At 49.2% G+C, this 15,533-nt stretch overlaps 1 protein-coding gene and 1 pseudogene across 1 annotated transcript in view; one reads left to right on the top strand and one right to left on the bottom strand.

Annotated features, from left to right (window-relative positions):
- The window catches only part of LOC142403568 (scavenger receptor cysteine-rich domain-containing group B protein-like), a 138,552-nt gene that overhangs the window by 86,516 nt on the left and 36,503 nt on the right, over positions 1 to 15,533 (top strand). The gene's annotated exons all lie outside the window — the stretch shown is intronic.
- On the bottom strand, positions 1,139 to 14,247 carry LOC142403550 (olfactory receptor 14A16-like; annotated as a pseudogene).

Raw genomic sequence — 15,533 nt, 5'->3', positions numbered from 1 at the left:
AGGCAGCTCAGCTAACTTCAGTGTGTTCCTCTCCCGATTACTTTCCAGCCCACCCCATCCCTATCTAGTGGTCCCCAGCACTTTCCGTCCCCTACCCATCTATCTCTTTCCTGTCCAGCCCAGAAAAGCAGCCCATTCTGGGCTGACCCCATGGCAGTGCCCACTGATGGGTACTGCAAAGCTCTGCACACTCAACCCCACAGCCCCAGCCCCTCTGCAGCTCACAGTAGCTCCTGCCAGAGAGGCAGAGAGGTGTCTCAGTCCCAGGGCTGAGGGCCAGCCATGGCATGAGGAGATGGAGGCCAGTGTCTGCTCCTGTCTCCAAGACAGCCTTATTGTCCACTGCCAGCAAACCCCTCTGTGACAGTCGCTGTCCCTGGAAAAGACTCCTGGCCCAGGGCATCACCAGGCTGCTCCGGCTGCCCAAGCAATACAGAAGTGTGCCCGAGCTGGTGCATTCAGAAATAGATTTCTCTTTGTCATTTATTCCTGCCTGGAAGCACAGAGTTGCTTCTTTGATTTTCTCCAGAGATGTCCCCGCCCCCACCATGGGAGCCTTTCACCATGGAAGTTTCTCCACGCTGGCCTGACCTGCCCGTCCTACCTCCTCCCCATGCTCTCCACAGGGCCCCAAGCTGTTGGTACTGCTCTGCAGAGCAAGTGGGCTGTGGTGCTTGAAAGCCATGGGGTGAGAGTCCCAGGCAGATCCCTGTTGATCATTCACCATCTCCGGGGGAGCTGGGCACCCACAGGTGAAGGCTCAGCCCAGGCCCATTCTCTAACACATTGTCGCATGCCCTCCTCCGCTCATCTCATGGGGAGAACCCAAGCAAAGCAGCACGGCATTGTGGGGGCAATTTCTTCAGCCTGAGCTCAGCTTTGGAAGAAGAGCCCAACCTCCAGACACCACCACTGAGGAAATCTCCTTTTATTACAGAGCTGCGACACGGGAGGCCAGCTGTACCATTGTGCCAGACACACGTGAACAGGCCTCTGGGTCAGACAGGCTGGGTTCATGCCTCTGGGGAAGTGGAGTGGATGCAGACATGGACAAACATGGTCATCACAGATAAAATGCCCAAAGCACAGGAGGTTCCCAAGATGAATTTGAAATCACTTCTGAAGAGACGTGAGCAGGCTATTGCTGCTGAGAAAGAGCTGATTGAATCAGCTTCTTCAATGTGTCTTTAAGCTCCTGGTTCCTCATGCTGTAGATAAGGGGGTTCAAAGCTGGAGGCACTACTGAGTACAGAACTGCCACCACCATATCCAGCAATGGGTAGGAGATGGAGGGGGGCTTCAGATAGGCAACCATGACAGTGCTAATAAACAAGGAGACCACGGCCAGGTGAGGGAGGCACATGGAAAAGGCTTTGTGTCGTCCCTGCTCAGAGGGGATCTGCCCTGAAGATCTGCACATAGGACAGCACAATGAAAACAAAACACACAAAATCCACAAATATCCTAACCACAATAACCCACACTTCCCAGAGGTAAGCATCTGAGCAGGAGAGCTTGAGGATCTGGGGGATTTCACAGAAGAACTGGTCCAGGGCATTGACTTGGCAGAGAGGTATTGAAAATGTATTGGCAGTGTGCAGCACAGCATAGAGGAAACCACTGGCCCAGGCAGCTGCTGCCATGTGGACACAAGCTCTGCTGCCCAGAATGGTCCCGTAGTGCAGGGGTTTGCAGATGGCCATATAGCGGTCATAGGACATGATGGTGAGGAGAGAAAACTCTGCTGAAATGAAAAAGACAAACAGAAAGACCTGGGCAGCACATCCCAGGTAGGAGATGGCCTTGCTGTCCCACAGGGAATTGGCCATGGCTTTGGGGACAGTGGTGGAAATGGAGGCCAGGTCGAGGAGGGAGAGGTTGAGAAGGAAGAAGTACATGGGGCTGTGGAGGTGGTGGTTGCAGACTACAGCGGTGATGATGAGTCCATTGCCCAGGAGGGCAGCCAGGTAGATGCCCAGGAAGAGCCAGAAGTGCAAGAGCTGCAGCTCCCGTGTGTCCATGAATGCCAGGAGGAGGAACTCGGTGATAGAGCTGCTATTGGACGTTTGCTGCCTCCAGGCATGGGGACCCGTGCAAAGAGGAAAAGTCATTGACAAGTTAGGGGAGACTTTTCTGAGCAAAACCAAAGCCATTTCCTGCAGACTTTGCTCTTGCTACACACCTCACCCCCACATTTCCCTTTCCTAGGACACCTTCGTTCAGCTCCATGGCTGAAGCTCTGGTTTGGTGCTGGTTGAATGTGGTGTGAGGAGCTGGGCCTCCGGCCACTGGCTGCTGAGGTGTCAGCCCTGCTCTGCAGCAGTGAGTTCATGGGAATGGTGGAAGCAGCGGCCAGTCCTGGTGTTCAATTTTGTCAGATGAATCCACCCATAACAGAAGGGCTTGCAGCATCTGAATCCCAGTGCTAAGGAATGAAGATTGCAGAAAGCAGACTGAAATTTGTTGTGTTGTTTGGTTTTTTTTTAAATTTGGAGGAAATTTTTATATTATTCCCCCCATCTGATTTGAGGATTGTACTGGGATGTCCTAGTATTTCTGTTGCCCTCAGGGAGAACTGAGTGAATCCTGCAAGGCAAGAGGATTGCCATTGGATTAGAGCAGAGTGAGGGGACCTGGTCTGTCCTTCAGACCGAGATGCCTTGGGCTTGCACCTTTCTGAGACTGAGGGCGATCACACTGCTCTGTTTGCGTGAAAAGCCAGCAGACACTGCTGAGAGCAGAGGGATCCACTGCAGACTGCTAAATGTCTCACCCTTTCTCAACATCTCAGCAACCCACTTTAGCCAAGGACACACACGGCTCATTTGACCAACCCAACAGCATTTCCTTGGTCATAGCAGCACTGTGCTTATAGATGGGGCTTTCAGATGCTACACAAAGATGCTATGGAACAGATTTGCATTCTGGAGGGCAGCTCACAGCATGGAAAGATACCAAAAGGAGATACGTAAGAATTTCATGGTCTTATGACACTAAGGGAAAACCAGCTCATTCCCCAGCCCCACAGGCTGCATTGCCCACAGCCTCACAGATGAGAGGAAAGCTGGGACACTTGTTCCCATGGACACACCTGCACAAAAGGACCCACAAGATCAGTGTGTGACTCTGCAGCTGAAACGCCCATCCCCAGAGAGCCTGACAGCAAGAACAGGATAACAACAGCAATAACACAGACAAGTGGAGAAACAAGGAAAAATACAGTGAGGGTCTGGCTGAGAGAGGCGAGGAGAGAGGCAGCCGGGCACTCAGGACAGCGTTGCCCTTACCCAGCTGTGCACGCCACCTCCCAGACACCAACATTGCCAGGCAGTTGGTGTCAGCCCCTGTGCTCTGCAGAGGGAAGTGGGCATGTGGCTGGAGAGCTGCAGCACGGCTCTGCTGGAGCTGTGGCTGCAGAGGAGGTGGTTCATGCCTTGGACCCCACTGCCCTGAGGGCAGAGGCTTTGCTGGGTGGGAGAGGAGGCAAGGGGGCTTGCTCAGAGGAAGGGGTCTGTGATGGAGAGGATGTTACAGAGTTTTCTGAATTCTCCTTCTACAACAAATCTGGTTTAAGTTTCCTCTCCTTCCCTGATCGTAACCCTGCTGCCTGGAGATTTTCCTCCTAGGAAGTGATTCCCTGGGCCATGTCTTTTCCCTGTCAGCACTCACAGACCCCATCCCAACCTCTGTGCACTCACCTTGGCCCTACAGAACCTGTCTGCTTGCAGGGCACTGCCTGGGCACGTGTTCCTGTTTGGAGGTTCAAAAGGGCGGGTGAGAACAGCCCTGATGGGTCCAGCAAACGTGATGCTGGTGCTGTCCATAGGCAGAGGAGTGCCTGAATGCACTTTAGGAGGCTATTAGCAGACCTGCTGAGCCCGCAAAGTTACAGCTCAGCAGTCTCAATGACTTGTCCAAGCTTGACAGGTCCTTTTCTATTTCTCTTTCCCTCCCCCACCCCCAGCCCTGCTCCTGTTCCCTGCCCTCCAAGTAGGAAACTGAAAACACAGACTCAGGAAATCTCTTTCTAGTAAACTCTGCCTTGACCTTCCTCTTGAAACATCCCCTTGGAAGTTTCCTAGTGGTGATCTGGAGCTGTGAGCAGCCCTGAGTGACGCAGCAGACAGACCCTGCCCTGCCAGAAGTTGTTCCTTCCACCCACAGCTTCTTTCTGCAGTGCTATGGGGAGCTCCCCGGGCAGGCTGAGTGCTGACTCTGGCAGGCGGCAGAGTCCCTGCCTGGGCACACAGCCCTCTGGGGCACAGGGACTCTGAAGGACAGCCCTGGGCACCCTTGGCTGCACACACACACATTCACAGCCCTGCAGCTGTCCCTGGGAGAAGGCAGCTGAGATGCCCTGTCCCTCTGATGGTGCAGCAGGGAAGCCCTGCTCTGCAGCATGTCCTCCTCTACGCTAGAGGAACTGTGGAAGTCCTCCTGACTGTGGGATGTGCCAGCTTTTGGAGATCCTTCCACAAACTGCAGATACATTGCCTTTCATGCAGGTACTTACCAGGTAGAAGGCTGTGAAGATTTCTCCCCCAGCGAGCTCTCAACTTTCCTCACAGCCCAGACTGCCTTTAAGCTCTCTCTGCCCTGCTCCTGTCCCCTCGGTGCCTGCAGGCTGTGCCCTCAGCCCTGCTGTGCTTTGCAGAGCTGCTGCTCCTGGGCAGAGCTGTCTCTCTGCAGCTCTGCCCACTTGCCATGAGCTCCCTCTGTCCCAGGAGCCCAGCCCAGCTCAGCAGCAGAGGACCAGCCCAAGGTAGCAATTTCTCGGCCACCTCCGGGCTCCCTTGATTTGTGGCTGGGGCTCCAGGTGAACCTCCTGTGGAACAAGCTGAAGGAATCACTGATGTTCCCTCTCTCAGCTGGGGAGAGACACTTGGTTCCAGCAGTGGCATTTCTCTGCTCAGAGACAGAGTTGGGTCGAAATATCAACTTTTCTTGGCCCATCATTAGACAGGACAGCCAGACAGACACAGGCAGGGATCTCTTTATGCCCTGCTGAGGGAAGGGATTCAGCTGAGTCAGTCAAGGCATCCTCTCCTTGGTTTGTAGTCCTGGGGTGGAAGGGGACTCGGCTCCCTCCCATGCACACCACCAACCCACAGGAGGTGGGATGCCTCTTGCCTCTCTTCAGGTGGTCATTCAATAGACACCTGCATGTGAGCTCCTTCTCTCAGATCCCATGGAAATTAATGGTGATGGAGGCCAGGAGTGAGCTGTTCAGATGCAAATGTCTGGTGACATTTGAGGGGCCAGAGGTGGTCGAAGATATGTGCAGGTAATAGAGAAAGATTAAAGATATGTGCAGGCAGATGTAGAGACAGGACACCACCTGGGGGCATCTTCTTGGAGGCTCTTGGGAGTTTCCTGTGGCCAACTGAAATGACAGCTGATGCCCAAATTAAGGGCAACTGAACCTGTCCCCACTCATTATGTTTAGGGTGGCCTATATCCATATGATGAAATGAAGTCATATGCCACATGAGAGCCCAGTCTCACTCTTCCTTCTTCTCCATCTGTTGGATTTACTAGGTCTCCACTCACTGGATTGGCAGTTGCCTCATGTTCATCCCCACATTGCCTTACAGAATTCAGGGTATCTACTCACTTTAATGTTCCAATCCAGGCCCACAGAGCTACCTGAGATGCCAGGGCTGGCAGGGACAGCACAGGACCTGCAGGAAAGCAATTCCCACTCAGGGCGGGTGCGTGACAGACACCCCTGACAGCATTGCAGGGAGTGTGATTGATGCCTGTGTGCCAGGGACTGTTGCCATCAGTCAGAGGCATCGGTCATCAGATGCCATCAGAGAAGCAAGGTCTGTCCCTTCTCTGGCACAACAGCTGCATGCATTGCCTGAACACAAAGCACCCCACACCGGGGTCTTTACTCACTCCCTTGAGGATTCCATCAAGGAACAGACCAATGATTTTAACAGTGTGCCTGCATGCATCTTGTCTTCAAGGACAGCATAATCCAAGCACAGACATGCTTCCTATCAAAACTTAGTTGAAACTCAAAAGGGCATTCAAGGGCATTAAGATGAGCTGTTGCTACCTCAGGAACAGCTAAAGAAGAGTCAGAAATACTGTGAGACCACTGCTACATTTAGTAAGAGTAGGTGTAGATAGATGTGAGCTACTCTACGTCCTCTTTGCCTCAGTTCCCACCAGCGAGGTCTCCCAGGCCTTTCTGCTTTGAGGCAGAACTCTGGAGGAGAACAACCAGCAGTGGATGGGGATCAAGCCAGGGGTTACTTGAGCAAACTCCACCCTTACCACTGCATGGCACTGGAGGGGCTGCATCCAAGGGTGCTGAGAGAATGTTTATCACCACTGGTTCATTATAATTGGAGTAAGAAAGGCACTCAGACTCTGTGAGGTATCATTTAAAATGCTGTTCATCAGCACTAACACTATAAAGAGAGAATCATGCAGATAATCTCAGGTCCCTTTTAGATGGTGGGACCCCAGGTGGTGTAGCATTGAACAGGCCTCTGACCCACCCACAGCATGCCATGCGGACCCCACCCATAGAAGACATTCCCCTGTTTGGATCATTCAAGCTGCTGTAGGAATTTCTTACCAAAAAAGAACTCTTCTCATCATCTCTACAGTCTAACAGAACTGATGTTCTCATGAGAACTTCTTGCTGCCTTGTTAGCTACAGGCAAGGCCACGCAGGAGGCGTAAGGGCCAGTACTGAGTGGGAGCTGCCTGCAGGCTCCTGTGAGACAATGAGTTCCTGAAGTTGTCCTGCAGCCAAGGGCTCTGTTCTGCACAGCACAGGCGTGAAGGCCGGGCTGTACGTGCAGTCCCGCACAGCTCAATGGACAATGGTCTTCTGGTCAGGGTCACTGCTCAGGTTTGCCTGTTAGAAGTCTGCACTCCACCCTGGTGCCAGAGCTGAGCTGCTGCGGTCCAAATGTACATAGGCAGGAGGAGGTGGATCACAGGCAGGAGGAGCTGGAGCCCCATGGCTTGTCACACAATTGTGACGGTTTGGGATTAAATGAGATGTGGTGGGACAGCTTGCTCATATGGGGTTCTGCAATGGAGGAACACAGGCTCCGCTGGAGAGACTGGCAGGCAGGATGCGTATGGGGGATGCCCCCCGTGTTGAGGGGATGGTCCCTGTGTTCTCTTCCTGTGGAGGAGGACAACCAGCGGTGGATGGGAATCAACTCAAGGGTGACTTGAGCAAACTCAACAGAATTGGAGATGGGTGTTTTGACCAGATCCCTGAACGCAAGTATTGGTATGCCATGACACCTGAGATTCCATTTTTTTGGTCCAGAGGAGTATGATGCTGTCGTGCATGGAGAGATGCATTTCACTTGTAAGAGAGAAGCAGAAATGTACTTGATTGATATAAAACAGTGCATAGAGGCCCGGATGAAACTGTCAGGGAGACCCTGCTGTTGAGTCCTGAGGTTCAGAAAGGACCCCCTTGCTTCCTAAACTCCTTCTCAGAGAGGAGTCTAGGTGCGGCTAGTTCCAGTCTTAGTGTCAGACTTGGTCAATGATCCATGTCTAAAGAATTATATATGCACAGTCAATCCTTTCTATCACTTATCTAAGATTTCAATATTTAGCATGCTATTCGTCACTTACTGAGTATCTGTTGCAGCAAGGAATCTCTCAGTGTCGAGGACTAACCTTAAGAGGCATCCCTACTCAAGGGGAGATCCTGGTGTGCAGCCCGCTGCCATGCAGGAGAGCTCCAAGGGCTCTTGGGCTGCTCACTATTTATGGGGGTAAGATGATTGACTCATAGTCATATTTGCATACCAACCACAGATGTTAGTTTCTTTACTGTGGTTAGTGGGCGCATTGCGCAATAACCCCTGGCTATTGTGTTGTTACCCGTTTCCCGAATCCACTTTGAGCCAGATGCAGCCATCGTGAGCAGATGCATCTATTACGACTGCCACTGGTGGTTATCATTTGAGCAGGGTTACGGTAGATACAGGTCACCTTGGGGGGCCAGGGAGGTAATACACTGTCACACTGCACCCCGTGCCTATAGTCAATTCATCTTATTCTCTACAGCGTGGTGGTACAGTCACCTCTTGCCGCTGTGCCATAAATAGTATATTGATAATTTATGACTTTCAGACCCAGAGTAACTAGATAGTGAAGTATTGCTATTTGCTATGTATTAGCTTGTATGTTTTGGGTGGTTGGAGTTGGGTTATTTGTTTTATCCTGTAGACACATCAGTGTTAGTTAGTAAAATCACAATGGGGTGAAGCATGAGATTAAAAACTCCCGTTGCTGTTGGTGACCATCCAAGAAGAGTTTCCCACCAATGGTGTTCCCCATCCTTCTTCACTCTTTCCAAGACATGGCGTATCTCTTCTGTGTCATGATGAGCGGTGATCAGAGGTTTGTGGCCATTGTTTCACATGCATTCTAGCAGTTGACACAGGTCATCATGTTGTAGTATTTTCTTCACCAATGTAAGATGCATTCCGATGCGGGTAGGCAATAAATCTTGACTCAATGTATAATTAGATCATAACAGTTGATAAGACGTAACAGGAGCTGAATAACTGAAGTCACATCCCATCATTTTTGAAAAGTTACAAACACAAATATGTGAGTGAATCCTTGTATCTACACTAATGTTATCTAGGAATATAAAATCACAAAGGGTTCTCATACAAACACTATTGATGGGGTAAGATGATTTACTCATAGTCATATTTACGTACCGACCACAGATTCTAGTTTCTGCAGTGGGTGCATTGCACAGTAGCCCTCGGCTATTGTGTTGTTATCTGTCTCCTGAATTCACTTTGAGTCGGATGCAGCCATCATGCGCAGATGCATCCATTATGACCACCAGTGCTAGTTATCACTGGAGCAGGGTTACAGGAGATAAAGGTTGGGGGCAGGGGAAGCAGGGTAGGCCAAAGCATCTCAGTGGAGACAAGTGATTGCTCTGCCTTGAGTAGAAAAGGAAGCCTGGACAATTGCACCCAAGCTGTCCAGTGCTGGGGGAGAGGAATGAGTAGGTCTGGATACTGCAGAGGCTACAAAGGACGTGCTCCTGTATCCCAGATATGGTGGGATTAATGCAGATTTGGCTAGTCAAGAGTATTTTATTCACTTTTTCTCTTTGCTTCCCTCTGTGAATTGAGGCAACTTGTGACTTCAGCATGGGACTTGCTGTGAGCCAAGACTGAATATGGACACACAGAGTCGGAAGCAGGGAGTGCTTTAGGGGTTCTTGGGATATGTGCTTGACAGAAAAATGTGTTTTCTATAGGTCTAAGGCTATGCACTGTGGAGAGTGGACTTCAGGGGAAGTAATGTGCACTTCATAGACAGCAGAGGAGCGCATTTTATTTTATTATTGCACCATGCCTTCCTTTGGTTTTGTCTTTTGGCAATGAAGAAACATCCTTCTGTGTCTGGGTGCAGCTCGTTCCCCAAGCAAAGCAGGTGGAAACTGGTGCCAATGGGCTGAAACATGCAGCTACAGACTGTAGTGGAGAAAGCTCAGATGTGAACAAAGGTGCTGTAAATCCCAGGTGCCTGATGAGAGACATGTGGGGTTGGAGGGAGGGACAAAGGTTGCCCATAGAGTTTCTGCTACACAGGGCCTTGCCTTCTCTACATATTCAGTCTGGAATATGTTCGGTTTCAATGTGATTTGGAGATTGCTGATAGCCCTTAACGCGTAAGCAGACAAATGAAGAAAAGGGGAAGAAAATGAAATCCTTTTTTATTGTTTTTGACTATTGAAATATTTTAACTTCTGAAATCTCTCTAATTAACCACATAAGAACTGGGGAATTAAGAAAATTATGCCCAGAGAGTTGGCTTCTTAGGGCATTTTGTATGTTAATGAGCCCTGTGGTGCCAAGTTCCTGAACTGCAGATGCTAAAAGTGGAACGAACTGGCCTCTAGAGAAGTAAAAGTCAGCAGCAAACCTCCAAGCTTCTGAAGGTGTTAGTGGTCCCCATTGAGAGCCATCACTGAAGAGACCATGGAGGGAATAGGCAGACAAATCTCCCACTGTTGCCCCCATAATCCAAGGGGAAATTGTTAGTGACCTGCTACACCACTGAGACACACACAAATCTATGGGGCTGGGTGTGATCTACACAAGGGTACTGAGGGAGATTGTGGAAGTGCTCACCAAGCCACTTTCAATCCTTTCTCAGCAGTCCTGGCTAAGCGGGAAGGTGCCAGTTGACTGTAGGTTAGCAGGTGATCAGGCCCAGTCAGCATGGGTTTATGAAAGGCAGGTCCTTCTTGACTAACCTGATCTCCTTCTATGACAAGACGACCCGCTCAGTGGATGAGGGAAAGTGTTGCATCAAGACCTACTGTCGCGTAGGGGTCTGAGGAGTGGCTGGGCGGGGGGAACCCTCCCGTTGAGTCAGGAGGTTCAGACAGGACCCCCTTGCTTTCTAAACTCCTTCTCAGAGAGGAGTCAAGGTGCAGCTAAGTCCAGCCTTAGTCTCAGAGTCCGTCAACGCTTTATTTTCTAAGGACTGTATATGCAGCCAGTCATCAGAGTTAAGGCAACAGCGTTAATTTAAACTTGCTGCACCCCCAGTCTAGTCGTGTTGCATGAACTATGACGGCTAGATTAATGAAGAATGCAGTTTATTAGAGCAACAGATACACAGATTCTTTGGATTACCGGTGATAAATTCACTGTCTGCAAAGCACGTGCAAATACCAAGAGTATGAGTAACACTGATGGATACAAACGTGTTAAAAGATAATAAAGCAACTGTACAGAGATTTCTAAGTTTCCCAGGGAGGCACTTGGTATAACCAAGTGTTCGAATCTTACCCAAAGGTGTCCCAATGGGGGGAAGAGAGGCTCAGCCCGTCGACTGATCCCAGAGGTCAGAGTAGTACATGATGGTGTCTTTCTCTTTCTCTTAAGCCATTTTATACTAGCTTTCACCTTTCAGGTGGAGCTTGAGTGACTCTAGTCATACCTTTGTTTAGGATTGGTGTAAAGTTTTCTCGCTTCGCTTTTAAAGGTATAGGCTTTGAAAAATTCAAAGCGCAAGCTCAGTGAGGGGTGGTTGCACCTTGGAGGTGGGTAGCTTTTGGGGTGGAGGTGTGTTTTGGTATTATAATGACGTTATAATGAGCAAAGTTCATCAAAGGACAGCATTTTGTCAGAAACATGACAGACTGTTGGCCCAGGGTAGCAAATGTGAAGCTTACTGATCGCACACAATACCTTTGAGTTCCCATGTAATTGCAGAGCCTGGCTGCGGCACCTCCACACCGCTCCACCCTCCGAACAGTACCTTCTTAGAGTCAGTACACCAAGTTCCCCTGGCACCACCAACGTCTAAGGTTACAGGCCTAGGGAACTTTCATGGAATGGATTCCTTGCGTGTCAGCCGCATTCCACCCGGGAAGCTTCTTCAGTGCTGTACCTTACCTAAAAGTGTGAATATAAGTTTAATTTCTAAGTCCCCTCCAGCAATTATCCCACATAATCCACCCCGTGACTGTAGTCGCTCAAGCTTCACAATATTTGGAATGCCTCGGGTGTGTCATATACGTTCCCATGGTGAGGATTATTGAGTACATATACATCTTGTGGGGATATTTGATGAGACAAATGCTTCGCCATAGTCCAAAGTCTAACATACAGCCCGATGGTTAGAATGAAGCATAACACAGTGAGCACTAGCAGAACAACAACTGGATGAAGCATCTTATTGAGAATTCCAGTTGTGGTTGGCGACCATCCTAGCAAAGTGTCCCACCAATAGAGTCCTCCATCGTGCTTCACTCCTTCTAAGATGCAATATATCTCTTCCACATCATGGTGGACGGTGACTAATGTCTTATGTCCATTATTCCGGATGCGTTCCAGCAGTTGATTCAGGTCATCGTTGTGAGAGACTGAAGGAGTTAATGTCTCAAACATTGTGGCGACTTGAGGTGCTATTTGCATGGCGACGGCAGGTCGGTGAGCACGGGGTGGGGGAGAGCAAGAGCGGGACGTGGAGAGCGCGTTGGAGGATGCGCGGTTCCAGGTTCTGCCAAACCTGACCATGTATGGCCAGCGGTCACACAGAGTTTATCTGAGGAAGGGGCTTGCAACAGCCCCAAAGACCCCTCATGACCACCCCCCTCCCCCAGCGCCTGCGCAGAAGATTGAGAACTTTCTAGAACAAAAACCATGTAAGTCCTGAAGGGGCATACCTGGAGGAGGGATTAGCCAATAAAAGGCTTGGCCCCCCCCAGGGAAGCGCGCACACGCCCACCACTGGAGGATTGCCACGTCTGTCATCGTCATCGCGGGATCCAAGGGTGGTGATACTTTTTCTTTCTCTTTTCTCCTCTCTTCTTTCCTTTTCTTGCTTCTCTTCTCTTTTCCTCTGCTTTTCCAATATATATATGCAAGTTTGGGATCGGGAAGCCTGGAAAATAGCTCCTTTGCCAAATCGCCTTTGTTCGTTCGTTAAACTTGTCAGGTCGTTAAGTTTGTCCGTTTGTGGAATTCGCCAGTTAATAAAGTTGCTGGCCAGCCTGTTCCTCTGGGTCATTGTCGTGACTCTGCCGACCACGCGGCTCTGCCGAGCAGAGATCGGCTTTTGTCGGTACTCAAACAGTCGGGGAATCGAAAAGATTCACCCCTCTTGCAACCCACCGAGTGGGACGAGACAATCGTGTTGTAGTAGTTTTCTCACCAATGTCAGGTTCATTCCAATAGGGGCAGGTAATAAGTCTTGATACAGTGTATAGTTAGCCTGCAGCAGTTGGTGAGTTGTGACAGGACCCTAATAGTTGAAGTCACATCCCATAATTTTGGTAAAATTACAAACACAAATATTTGAGTGATTACTTATATCTACAGTAATGTTATCTACGAATACAAAATCACAAAAGGTTCTCATGCAAATGCGTCCTTTCCCAATATATACAAGTCCAGTTTCAGGGGCTTCATCTGGTTGTATTTCAAAATGACAAACATTTTGTTCAGTGTCAAGGCAAATGTCTTGGGCTTTGAGGGTGTTAATCTCGCAAATAAATCCTTGTTGTTCCCGTACAAGGCACGCATTCACGTCAATAGTTTGCCATTTGTTCCCATTGTGTTGGGCCCATACTCTGTGTTCTGATGGATAGAGTATGGCTCCGTTGTGATTCAACCCCAACGCAATGATTGGGTATATGGTGTACACCGAAGCATTGCGTATTGTTAAGACAAAAGCTGTGGCTTTGCCGTCAGTAGGGTCATAGGTGAAATCAACGGGATACCACCAGGACTGGAATTCTTTCTCAAATTCAGTTGCATTATCCCAAATTACCTTTAATTGCAGCTACTACAGATTGCATCCACAGTTGAGCTTGGATACAACTAAGAGCGAAAGAAACATTGGTTTGGGTCACACCAAGTGCATCCACAATCAACTGGTGGTCCTTCTCATTTACCTCTCCCCACTGAGGCAATATATCCGATAAGAGCCATTGGTTAGCTCCCAAAGCTGAAAGAGAAGATTGTAAAGGGTGTTTCAGGGCACTCAAGTCATTGGTTACTGTGGCTAATTTCTTAGCAAGTACTTCAGCATCTATGCTGTTTAAGACTCCCAGTCCTGTTCCTAAGACACCAGTCACATCTCTCTTTGGTTGTTTTGGAGAGATGAGAGTCCGTTTATGCAACCATGCTGACCATCCTGTGTAAGATGTGCTCAGGAATGGTGAAGAGGTAGGTTTAATTGCAGAGATATTAGTCTGCATTGCTAATTCCACCCGTTTGAGGGAGTATGATGGATTAAACAGCACTTGTTGCTGACCTGTATTTTTAATTATGTAAGGGCCTGTGTTGAAGGTGAAAGGAGTTAGCCTAATGGGAGTCTGAGTCAGTACATTTTCAGACATTTGTGGGGGCAGAGGTTCCTTATCCTTTGCAACTGGCACAGATGTTGCTGTATCAATCCCAAATTCAAATAGAAATTCTGTGCCTCTTTACCCCCAAAGACAGTATACAATTATGGGTTTGGTAAAGGTAAGATTGTACCAGCAATCTGAATTTGGTTTGGTCATTTTGTAACATTCAGCCTTGTAGTTTTTTGGTCTGGAAGAGTCAGTATAGACTGTTTTAATTTCAGTCGGCCTGTGGTGAGTGGACCCATTAGTTACTTGGCAGCTGATCTGTATTGTCTGCCCTGGAATGGCTTGAAGTCTAGCCAGCCAAAGAGAGTCATTCCAACTCCATTCATCTCTTGAGTATACTTCGGTTCCATGCATAACCAGAGTGGAGAGACTTAAGTTCCTTCTGTTTTGTAGTGTTCCAATGCTTGCGCTATATCGTGACAATGCATGATCCCAAGGGTAACTCGATCTTGCAGTGTGTCAAATGGACTGGCTGAGGTGAGGTTAGGTCAGGTGGTATAGCTGGATGTCCTGGTTTCGGCTGGGATAGAGTCAACTTTCTTTCTAGTAGCTGGTGTAGGGCTGTGTTTTCGATTTTAGTATGAGGGTATTATTGATAACACGCTGATGTTTTGGCTGTTGCTAAGTGATGTTTACACTGGTCAAGGACTTTTCAGCTTCCCATGCTCTGCCAGGTGCACGAGAAACTGGGAGGGGCACAGCCAGGATAGTTGATCCAAACTGACCAAAGGGCTATTCCATACCATATAACGTCATGGCCAGTATATAAACTGGGGGGGAGCTGTCCGTGGGGTAGCGGTCACTGCTCGGGGACTGGCTGGGCATTGGTCGGTAGATGGTGAGTGGTTGTATCACTTTTACTTCATTCCTTATGTTTTGTTCCTCTCTCTCTCTTGTTGTTTTCCTTCTCATTACAATTAATTGTTATTATTACTATTATTTTATTCCAATTCTTAAACTGTTCTATGTGAACCCATGAGTTTTCTTACTTTTGTTCTTCAGATTCTCTCCCCCATCCCACTGGGGGGGGGAGTGAGCGAGCAGCTGTGTGGTGTTTAGTTGCCAGCTGGGTCTAAACCATGACACTGTTTGCATGTGCTCAGCTAGCCATTTCCTTCTCCATCTAACAGTCCATCCATCAAACCCATGCCTTTCCAATTTAGCAGCAAGAATGTTGTGCGGGACCATATCAAAGGACATACAGAAGCCTAGGTAGATGATATCCGTAGCTCTTGCCTTGTCCACTGATGCAGTTACTCCATGGTAGAAGGCCGCCAGATAAGCCGGGCACATTTGCCCTTTGTGAAGCCTTGTTGGCTGCCTCTAATCACCTCCCTCTCTTCCATAGGTTTTGAGATGTCTTCCAGGAGGATCTGCTCCATGATCTTCCGTCTGTACAACACAAACATGGACTTCTGAGCTAGTCATGCAGTGTTGCACTGTGGAGGGATAAACAACCTGTATGAGCAGGGCTGAGAGTCCGGTGCTGGAAATGGTGATTGTTATGGGCTGGTCTGGGACGGTTGCCTTGGGGCAGCTTCCCTGGGGTGTACAGTGAGCATGGGCACAGACCAGAGCCTGTTCTGCTGGTCCTGCCTCTCTCCCCCAGGAGGTCTGGCTGTGCAAGGACACTGCC

This window comes from Mycteria americana, unplaced genomic scaffold (assembly GCF_035582795.1).
Source record: "Mycteria americana isolate JAX WOST 10 ecotype Jacksonville Zoo and Gardens unplaced genomic scaffold, USCA_MyAme_1.0 Scaffold_39, whole genome shotgun sequence".
NCBI lineage: Eukaryota > Metazoa > Chordata > Aves > Ciconiiformes > Ciconiidae > Mycteria > Mycteria americana.
This window is presented reverse-complemented; position numbering and strand designations above follow the sequence as displayed.